Source organism: Chelonia mydas, chromosome 22, assembly GCF_015237465.2.
Source record: "Chelonia mydas isolate rCheMyd1 chromosome 22, rCheMyd1.pri.v2, whole genome shotgun sequence".
NCBI classification, from domain to species: Eukaryota; Metazoa; Chordata; order Testudines; family Cheloniidae; genus Chelonia; species Chelonia mydas.
Window position 1 is genome coordinate 7,100,057 of NC_051262.2, and position 11,488 is coordinate 7,111,544.

General features: G+C 49.7%; 1 long non-coding RNA gene across 1 annotated transcript; it reads right to left on the reverse strand.

The window, feature by feature from the left end:
• Nucleotides 1–1,456: 1,456 nt before the first annotated feature.
• Nucleotides 1,457–11,112, reverse strand: LOC122463556. Its single transcript, XR_006287026.1, has 3 exons — nt 11,012–11,112; nt 2,800–2,972; nt 1,457–1,676 (listed from the first exon to the last, which is right to left on the reverse strand). It is a non-coding gene; the product is annotated as an uncharacterized LOC122463556 (long non-coding RNA).
• Nucleotides 11,113–11,488: the final 376 nt, after the last annotated feature.

Below are 11,488 nucleotides of genomic sequence, written 5' to 3' on the forward strand. Positions count from 1 at the left end.
GAAAAGATCCATGGACAGGATCTGTTTCTTGCCAGATTATTTTCTAGTGTGCTCAGTGAAAAACGTCTTGATCATAAAGATGTGAAACTACAATGCCCGCAAATGTTGATAGCTTAGCATTTTCTTTAGCTAACTTGTGAAAAAGAATCACAGCCCTGCTTAGCACCTGTACTGCTCAAGGTCAGTGCATAATAAATGGGCAAGTGCATCCAACACCAATATATATATCATTGTAGGATATCAATCTACAATAAGTGTATTAAACACTCAATCGTGTAAATTTGGCCACCAGAGGTCACCCTTGATCTACAGGTATTGTTATTTTAGACTTTAAACACACAAATCCCTGCAATATTATGCAAAGAATCCTTGACATTTCTCCTCACTATAATGCTTTACTCCATTTATATATGTCCGTTTAGGGCCTTGACATTTTCATTTCAGTTAGTTTTTAAAAATACATTTCTATTGAATTACAGAACTAAGGAGGATATTATCTGCCTCCAGAGGGCACTCTTGATTGACTGTGGTTTCAAATTATTTTCCACACTGACAGTCCAGTCAGTGGTACCCTTAGACACAGGTATATGAGTGTGCTTTAAGGAGAACAGATTTAAAGCTTTCCAAAAATACGAACTAAACAATAGCCCCATCATTCCAACTCAATTAGTAACTTACAAGGAAACATGCTAAGAAAACGTTTGAGACAAGCTTGCGGTTTAGGTGCTGGTTGATGCCTCAGGAAACATGGGTTTAAGTCCCACCTCTCCGACCTTTGGCAAATTAGTTTAATTGCTCTGTGCCTCAGTTTCCCCTGGGGATAATGCGTCCTTTCTGCCTCTTGTTGTCTGGCTTGCCTATTTAGACATAATAAAATGAGGTTATTTGTATTATAGCAGTGCCAAAGGACCCCAGCTGAGATCAGGGCACCATTGTGCTAGGCTCTGTACAGAATAAGAGATAGAATGTAAACTCTTCAGGGAGGAACTATTATGTGTCTGGCACAATGATACCCCACTCTTGGTGCTGTCTTAATGTCTATAAATGATGATACATTCCTACATTTCTGGACACAGGTAAGGTACGACCTACATTTACCCTCACAGCACTCCCAGAGTGAGGGACATGCTAAGACCCCCATTTTTCCAATGCGGAACTTGCTGAAAGCCTATGGCAGAGCTGGGACTTGAACCAGGTCTCCTATTTCCTGTGGCGAGGGTTCTAGCCAAGCATTTCCTTCCCAATACTTCTTAGCTCTTTTCATCTGTAGCGCTCCAAGTGCATTACAAAGGAGGGCAGTATTATTAGCCCCATTTTACAGATGGGGAAACAGAGGCCCAGGGCAGTGAAGAGATTTGCCCAAGGTCACCCAGCAGGCCAGTGTCAGGCATAGAGCGTAGATCCCCTGAGTACCACTCTAGTGCTCTATCCACCAGATGCACATACCTGTTTATTTCCACATTGTATTTCATACTTTTATTTCCCTTTTACACTACGATGGAAAAAGTCACATCTCTTCCTTCCTTGTTTCGCCCTTTCCCCTGCTCAGTATTTCTTTCTTCAGTGAATTTAGCCCTGGAATGATGCCAGACTCCTCTCTTGTACATGGTAACAGGCCTGGAGATGGGTGAGAGAGGATTGCACTTTCCATGGGCTCGTTGGTGCTTTTGCTGTCTCTGCGGAGATGGATTAAACACGCTGGTGATTTTGGGGATGTGCATTAGGCACCAGGCTGAGACTCAGTAACTCATTCCATACATGTCTTCCCATACCCCTCACACGGCAGTGCCTTTTGGCCACTACTGAGCGGTGCTTGATTTGATTCGGTCCCCTAACCATGACAGATTTCCTAGCCCACTATCAGTCCCCCAGGCCACCCAATCCCCCCTGGCTTATGTTTCCTATGGCTCCTGAGACACACCAGCTCTGCCTTGTTTTATCCTCATCAGCAACACTGATGCTGCCAGGCAAGCAATGGGCTTCTGGGTTTGTGAGCCTTTTCCCTCTGCTGAGTGACTCCAACAAAGCATGTGAGATGGAGGGGTGTGGCACATGGCATGAGTGGCTCCTGGCTGGACTATTTCAGTGGTGGATCCATAGGCAAGGGGGGGCTAGCCCAAGCCTGGCTTTGCAGCCGCAGGGCAAGTGGTCTGCCTCCCCCAGCAAGGTGGCACCTGCACTGTGAGGTTGCATTGCCGAGGTCTCCTCCCCTGGGCCCTGAGATCCTTTCCACCCATCCCAAAGCCACAGGATAGATTCTTGTGTGGGGCTTTCGCCCAGCTGCTAGGGCAGGGTGGTGCTGTTCCCAGGCCTGAAAGTTTTAAATGGTACAACAGGGGCATCGCTGGGTGAAACCCTGCAGAACTGGATGAGGGAAGGGGGAGGGAGAAAATCCTACTTGCTAGTGAAACCCAGGGGATGATGTAACTCAGGGCACGAGAGGCTACACACCCCACAGCAGCAGCTAGACTGCAGCGGCAATGTCCCCTGTCCCCACTCTGCAGCTCCAAGAAGTGAGAACAAATCTAAGGACACAGCCACAGAACATCCATCCACTAGTGGACAGGGCAGGGGGCCCTCACATGCTTTCCTTCCCTCCCCACATCCCCACTTTCTCTTCCCCTCCCCCGTTCGCCTTTATTTTCTCTAACTTATTTCTCCTCTTTGTGGGGCAGGAACTCTCCTCCATTTGTTCCCATGGTGTAGATCCTTCCCACCCTGCCCCATTTCACCCCTGAGCATCTTTCTCCCCGCCCCATCTCTCCTCTCTCTTGTGTCTCCCACTGTTTTTCCCTTCACCTCCTGGCCTCTCTGCGGCAGTTCAAGTAGGTGCAAACAGGAGGGGGCGTTCTGCTTCTTTCCCTTCCGTGTGATCCTGCCCCACAGTCCCCTTCCTTGTGCTCTGGGAGCACAGCACGCCTCCAGCCAGCTCCTTTGCCTCAGTCCCGCTGACCCATGCACACAGCTTGAACCTGGGGGCCAGGAGCAGAGAGGTGAGCCCCAGCCAGATGAGAGGGGGAGCCCCCCAAAATGCATCACTCAGATAAGAGATCAATCAGGGAGCAGCTGCAATGCAGCTCTGCCTTCAGTTTTAACACTGAGCTGGGGCCACAGATCTACCCGTGGCTGGGAATCCCACCTGTTGGCAAATACCCCACAGTACCCTCCAGTCCTGGGTCAGACTCTTACAAGGGGCACGGTTTGGGATTGTGGGATAGTCTCCCACCTACTGCAGAGGGAGGGCGAAGTGTGTGGGAGATTCCCCCTGCTGGCAGCCCCAACATCAAAGGGCCCCTCTTTAAGTCAAGCTCTGCTCCTGCCAGCACAGCCGTGCTTGAGAGTTGTGCGTAGTTCCCCTTCCGCGGGGCCAGACTAGGCCACGGCAGGTCTGAGAGCTCAGGGGATGCTGGAGGACTGCAGAGCGGAGGTGGTCATGGCGCAAGGCCTCCCCAGGGGGAAAGGTGTAGGGTTCCCCCGCATCCTGTTCCTCACAGGCCTACCAGGCCCTGGATTTGGGTTTGGTTCTGAACCTCGGGGGAGGAGGGCTGGAGAGCAAGATTCTGACTAGCAGCCTCCACCACAGGCCATGCCAGCCTTATGCACACTATGGTGCAACATACTGGCTGGTGCCTGTGGATTGCACTGCTCCCGGAGGGCTATTGGGGATAATAATCAGGGCAGCTCCCCCGACTGCTAAGCATGATTCTCCCACAGAGGATGTGTAGAGGCTTGTGGGTTTATTTGCAATATCCTGTCTTTGATGCCACAGGTGCCCGGTTCGGTGGTCGATCCATCTGCACAGATCCATTACAGGGGGGCACCCAGCTGTGGGATCCACATTGTTTCAGGAAGAGCTTCATAGAATCATAGAAGATTAGAGTTGGAGCAGACCTCAGGACATCATCTAGTCCAACCCCCTGCTCAAAGCAGGACTAACACCAACTAAATCATCCCAGCCAGGGCTTCGTCAAGCCGGGCCTTAAAAACCTCTAAGGATGGAGATTCCACCACTTCCCTAGGTAACCCATTCCAGTGCTTCACCACCCTCCTAGTGAAATAGTCTTTCCTAATATCCAACCTAGACCTCCCCCACTGCAACTTGAGACCATTGCTCCTTGTTCTGTCACCTGCCACCACTGAGAACAGCCGAGCTCCATCCTCTTTGGAACCCCCCTTCAGGTAGTTGAAGGCTGCTATCCAATCCCCCCTCACTCTTCTCTTCTGCAGACTAAATAACCCCAGTTCCCTCAGCCTCTCCTCGTAAGTCATGTGCCCCAGCCCCCTAATCATTTTCGTTGCCCTCCGCTGGACTCTCTCCAATTTGTCCACATCCCTTTGCCTGGCTCAGAGCGCGTGTGCACCGATGACCCCTGCTGCCGGCCCAGAGAAGGTACAAGTGCTGTGCCTGGCGGCAGATCTTACTTGGCCTCAGGTGTCAGCAGCCTGTGGAGCCAAAAGGCTGATGCTCTGTTTCCTAGGCAGGATGTGAAGCTGGGAGCAGAAGATTGAAACATTATTTGCAGACTTTTCCCTCCACTCACTTGGCTGAAATGTCAAATGTCTAGAACTGGAAAGAAAGTTTTGATGCAACGGATATCTCTGTATTCAGGCAGCACAGATCTGCAGGGGGCAGATCTCTTTCAGGCCAGAGTCGGCGGGTTCTAGGCCCTCTGTTTACAAAACCTTGCCAGGAGGCTACAGAACACTGGCTGGTGGTGGATGGAGAGCTGGCTGGTCACCTGGTTTTGGCCCCTCTTTATTCCCAGCAGCTCGATCCCCGATGTAGTGGGAGGAAGCAGGTGGCCTAGTGGTTGGGAGCGTGAGGTTCATTTCTCAGCTCTCCTACAGTGGGGGAAGTCTGTCTATCTGTAAATTGGGGGTAAATAGCCTTGCCTTTCCTCACTGGAGTGTTGAGGATAAATTCATGAAAGATGTGGAGGTGCTCAACTATTGCACTGACAGCAGCCAAATAAGGGTCAGTCATAGACTAAAGTCAGCTACCAATATTTCCACTACTTCCCCAATGTGATTTTCCACATAGGCAATTGCTGCAGGGGTCTTACGTGTTTATGGAGGGGAAAGAGGTGGCCGTGCAGAGCTAGATGGGAGAGGAGCATTTTACTGAGAGAGAAAGGGTGGTTGTATAGTTAAGGTGCTGGATTAAGTCTCATGAGCCCTGGGCTCACTCCTGGCTCTGCCACAGACTCTGTGTGACCTTGAGCAAGTCCCTTAAAGTCACAGTTGCTCAGTTCCCCTTGGCTAGGGCAGGGAGCGTATGCTGGTTAGCACACAATGGTAAAGCGCGAGAATCCCTGCTCTAACTATGCTGGTTTATAGGCTGACAAGAAAACAAATGACCTGTAGAACAGCTCGCTCAGTCCACACGTGTCTTTGGATTGTGAATCCCCATTACACCAGGTTTATTCCTGAAGTGTAAACTTCGGGCAACCTTTCGGGCTTCCCCAGCTCAGGAGCTTCGCAATTCCGTGAGCACAGTATTTCTGGTTTTGTTTTGAACCTGAGCTACGCTCCGCATCTGTCTTTCCAGCTGGGACATCCTGCAGGAGGCTTATTAATCTGGGAGGAATCCCGTATAAAACAGGAGCGTACAGTAGAACGGGCTGTGAGTCTCAGGGTTGCATATGAGGGCTCCAGTACCAAGTCCACCCTGTGGATGCATTTTACATTAAACACCTGCATGATGTTTTGCTTCTGCTGCCTGATTGGGAGGCATTTTACAGACAGGGAATTGAGGCACAGAGAGACTACGTGACTCAACTAAGGTCTCACAGGAAGCTTGTGGTAGAACAGAGGTCTCTGGAGCCCAGGCTCGCGCACTAACCCCTGAGCAACCCTGCCTCTCATGCAAGTGTTTGGTCAGACCGGCCACTACAGAAAAGCACCAGTCGATTTGGAAGGACAGTTCCCTGACCAATTGCTCTTCCCAGGGCCCGAAGGAGGGTTGAACCTTTGAACGGTTGGGGGTTACAGAAAAGAGCAGGTGGATGCTTTGCTGAAGCTCAGTTGAGCTACATGCAGCCCTCAGGCCTGCAAAGCTGGGCTGGAGGTGTGGTAAGAACGGACTTGCTTGGGAGATTTAGGTATTTCCAGATTGAGCACCAGCCAAGGCAGGAGTGACAGAAAAGTACCTCTATGCAGTGCTGGAGCTGTGTCAGTCCCAGGATATTAGAGACAAGGTCGGGGAGGTAATAGCTTTTATTGGAGCAACTTCTGTTGGTGAGAGAGAGAGAGAGACACACACACACACACACACAAGTCTTTGAGCTACACACAGGCCCATCCCTAGTGGGGTGCAGGGCTTGGGGTGGAAGTGACGAAGTCGTCACTTCCAGGACCGACCCATCACTCCCAAGACCGACCGCGGGGCCCAGAGCAGTTGCCCCCATTCACCGTACCCAAGGGAAAGCTCTTCAGATCTGGGAAATGTACTCAGAGGGTCACAGCTCACTACAAGGTGGAGCAGATTGTTTAGCACCAGTAGGTAACACACGTTTAAAGGCCCAGTCAAGGTGAAGTGGCCCATACCTGGACATTCTCAGAGCTCTGCAGAAATGAAACTTCTTGCTTGCCAGGAACTACAGCATGGAGGCAGGGAATGCCACTTGAAAAAATAAACTGGTTTGCTCATCCCGAGCCTCCATATAGAGGGGACCCAGAAGGGCAGAGACCCATGGAGCAATAGAAGAAATTTCTATTTCTTCCTCAAAACAGTTGCTTAGCAAGGTAGCCCACTCGAAGGGAACTGGCTGTCTTAAGAGCTTCGGTACGCCAGGGAATTCTGGCATTGCCGTAGTTTCACTTGTGCAAACCCCTAATTGTAGATGTGCTGCACGCTGTAAAAAAGTGACTTGCATTAGTGAAGTTTACCCGACTTTTTACACCAGCATGATGCATTTACACAAGGGGTTTGCACTCATGCAGCTACAAGCGTGCAAAACACCCCAGCATAGACGGGCCACATACCATTTGGGGCCTAAGTTAAGCGACTCCTGTGTAAGAATTACTTTTTAACTAGGAATACGGTGATTCGTGTAGGCTTGTCCTTTTGGGGGTGTTCAGTAGATTTTTCAGTAGAGGACAAGGCCCCACACAAATACACTCTACTCTGGCTCCTAATCGGTTGACATTGATTTGTTTAGACAGATGTCTAACTCTCCCAGGCCAACCCTGTTTATATCTGCAGCTTTTGCATACATAAAACAGACAGATGGACATCAGTGTCTTTATATGGCCCCCCGTCACTACAGTATCCAAGTGCCTTACAATCGTCAGTGCATTCAGACACCCACAAGAGCAGAGCAGTGCAATTACTACCATTGCACAGAGAGACTTTAAGCGAGCAAGAATTGCTCCCAAGTTTCCCCACGTCCTCGGCTAGTCACCTAACCTCCATAGGAGTGCTATTTGGCGAATACCATGGGCCAGACAGATCCCTGCTGCAAATCCTCTGACTGCTTGGAATGACAGCAGGGATGGGTTTGGCCCTAGGTGTACAATGGCCTCCCAACGTTCAGATTGCCTCCATTTCTCCCCAACGATCCCACTAGGACCCAGCCAGATTTCATTCCTGTCAGCCTTCTCCAAAGAGCAGCCAAACAGCTTGGTTTGATCTATCCTCTCTCCCTGGAGACAGGATACTTCTTCCTGATCAGGTGGTCAGGACGGAGCTCCTGGCTTAGGCAGCGGGGAGAGCTCAGTATGTCCTATTGGGCTGCAGTCCAGTTTCTGACGCGGCCAACATGACAAGTGGGGTAATAAAGCCAGAATTTCCTCTGCTAGAACCTTTCCACTCTGTCTTTGGCTTGGAGTGCTCTACCAGGCTATTTTAAACTAGTGTTCTTTTTGAACTGCAGCATATGGGAGATCGTTGGGCTTTTCCACCCCTCCCCCCCTTCATTTGACTTTGCAAAGTGGCTTCAGAATGTAAAAAAAACAAAAATAAAAATCTCTCTGCCTTTGGAAACACACCAGTGGGAGCAGAGAGAGCTGGGAGAAGGGCTGAGGAGGAAGCATGTGGATCCAGAGCAGATTTAAAATTCCACATTAGGTTGGGATTTTGAGTTTAAATCAAGGCAAGGGTTAATGTTTGGATCCAGCGCTGCCCAGATCTCACTAGCTAATCTTGGGAGAGTTTAGCATCATCTGAACCAGATCTGGAAAAACCAGCTCCTTCTGTGTCTCGATACTACCCATTTTAGATCACACCACTCCCACTTACAACCTACAATTCAGGGCTGACTCCCATCAAAGAGAGTGGAATTACCGGAGTGTAAAGCAGCAAAATCCAGCCCCAAGTGCCTTGAAAGAGATTTACAGTGCAATCCCAACAATGCATCTTTCCCCCATTTCTTGTCTTAGTTGATTCACAGATGCACATACAAAGGGCATCATGGTGGTTGCAGTTTACATAACAGCGAAGAGATCCCATTCAGATTTCTCTTTACTGCACCTTTAAAGGTAATAGAGTCTCTCTCCAGCAGCAGGTGAGACACCAGGGACCATTCTGTGTCAGAGCTAAGATGCAGAATGGTACAAAGAGAATCACGGCATGTTCTCTCTTGACTTGAAGGAAAACAAGAAAGCACAAAGATAATCTGAAATAAAAATTCCACCTGTGACCCTATGAGCCCCTCAGTGCCAACTGGCCAAGGGCCCATTGTTCTGTAATGCCTGACACTCATTACACCCAACACATTTCTGTCATAGGAGTTATCTGTAAACAGCATTATGGGAAATAGCAAATGAGAGCTGGTGACACCCCAGTCATGAATGTCGTTGCATAATATATGTACCGATGGGGAATAAAAAAGTTATGTACTTGTGCTGGAAATAGGTCCTGAAATATGTTTTGGGGCAGGCTTGATAAACAAGTTTGTTCTAGACAAAGGGATGTTGATTTGCCTGTGTCTACAATATAAACTGAGCATCGGGACATCAGAGACAACGGGCAGTTAGTTTGCATGGGAGATAAACCCCAGTTATAAGGAGAACGAAGAAACAGCATGGTGTTAGGACACCCCACAATCTGAACCCAGGGGTCATCCTGACACTTGAGACAATGACAATGAATGCTGGGGACTCTAAAGAGAAGCAAAAGGGCTTCTTAGCCATCACTGAGCGATCAGTGCTCTTTGTGTCTATGCATGGCCTCTCCTACCATGGGAGAGACACGTGTTCCCTTCAGAGCAAGATACCTTGAAACGATCAGATTTCCACATCTCTGCTGTTTGTCTATCAAGGGGACTGGGTTGGGAATCAGAAGAGCTGGGTTTTGCTCCCAGCTCTTCTACTGCCAGTGACCTACGGTAAATCACTTCCTGTCCTTGTGCCTCAGTTTCCCCCCATGTAACATAAGTTTAGTACTACTGCCCCTCCTTAACAACAGAGCTTAAAGTGCCTTAAAATGTGTTCTCCAGTAACCCCTAGCAGGCCCAACCAAGATAGAGGGCCCCAAATCTGTGGATGAAATGCACTACATGAGAGCTAGGTGTTAGCTCCTAGAGGAATCCTCCTCCTCCAGCAATGCCCAGTATCTGTGGCATCAAAGGCAGGCAAATCCCAATAAGTGCATTTGGCCGACTGTGCAATGCTTGACCCTGTGTGCGATCCCTTTTTGCCTCCTTGAGGAATTCTTATAGCCACAGACAGAGATATCCCGAGGAAACAGAGACATGTGGGAGATCTCCCTCGCTTACACATAAACTACTCTCTCCAGTAGTGAATCCATCCGGGGACAATGTTAACCACAGATGCATGAGATGCAGAGCATGAATATTCCCTCCAGCTGTCACTCAAGGGAAAGATCATTGCAAAGAAACCTGCGGTCTCCTTATGTTTTTCAAGAGCATCCCAGCAGCAACAAGACCCACCTGCAAGCTGTCGTCAGCGTCAGGCCGAGGGACACTGCAGTGCGGGGTGCGTAGTGCAGTCTGCAGCCCCGAGGTGTCAGGAGCAGGTTCTGGAACCTTTCCCTTCTTTTACCTTCCAACAGGACTTTTGAGAGTTTAATCCACAGGCTATTTCATTCACCTCCTCTGTCCAACTCAAAGGGCACCAGTCACCCTCCCCGACTTGTATATTAATGAGTGTCAAGGCCTTTGTACAAGGCACGGGTAAAACCTCAGCTGGAATACTGTGTCCAACTCTGGTCACGCCCATGCTGTCCTTTGTATTGCTGCAGCACCTAGGAGCCCTGCTCATGAACCAGGACCCCTCTGCGCTAGGTGCTGTACAAACATAGAACAAAAAGACAGTACATGTTCAAGAAAGACAAATTCAAACAGGCGCAGGTGCAGAAAAGAGCTATTGGATGATCACAGCCAATCTCACAAGGAGGCAGCTAAGAACCCTTAGCCTTCATTTTCTTAGGCTAAACAAGCCAAGAGGGGATCCGATTGCTCTCTGAAAATACATCGGGTGAAGGTTACAGAGAACCTGCACCCTTGTGCACAGGCCCAGCTCACCTCAGTTGCCCCTTTATTGGCCCATTCGAAGGAAAAGCGTCAAATTCAAGCCCTTCTATTCATAGGGATGTGCCAGAGGCTGCAGGCCCCTCAGGGCAAACACAGCTCCTCCAAACCCCCAAAGTAAAACAAGGTTACACCACAGCAGCTCTTCAGTCCCACTGGAAGGCCACCATTCCCAGCACACCCAACCCAGAGTCATAAGCCCTCTGTCCCACTTCCTTTAGCTTCTGTTTCGGGGCCCCGCTCCCCAGGCCTCCTACTACAGAGTGCCAAGACCCACTTCTTGCCCAGGAGTCATCTCCTGGGACCCCCAAGTCAGAGTTCCTCACAGCATGTCACTCCCCAGCCCCCTCACCTCTGCTCCTGGGGACCTCCCCCCCTAAGCCAACCCCTTGCTTCTAGGCCTGGCTTGCACTGACTATGTTGGTTCTTCCCCTCACTCCTCAGCAGACCACTTAGCAGGGTCCCCAGCTGCAGCCAGTCCTCCAAAGAACTGGCCGCAGCACTCATCACCAGCTGCTTACAGATACCATTCTCCTTCAAGTTTCCTACAGCTTTCCCCCTCTGGCAACTCTCTGCTGCTCCATCCATTTCTCCTCCATGCTCAGGAAGCTCTCACGTGAACTCTGCCCCACTTTAACTCTAGCTCAGGCTCAGGCCTTTTAAATAGCCCCAGTGCCTTCTCTGAAGCCCATTGGGGGGTGGGGGGAGCAGCTGACCAGTCACAGGTGCACTGGGCCGCACTCTCTCTTAAAGGGCCAGTTGTACCATTGGTGCCAACTAGCAAAGGGCTCACTGTTTTTTACAAGCAACTCCTGTCTCAGACCTGACAAACTCGCTACGCCCAATACACCACTTTCAAGCTTTTTATCCATGAAGGGTAGTCTGTGAGGGCTCTCCTGAAAGCTTGTAACTTATCAGTACTCCTAATCATTGTGAGATGAGCATAGGGGTAATATTTAGGAAATTATGTAACTATACTTAGAACTATGCCTTGTGAT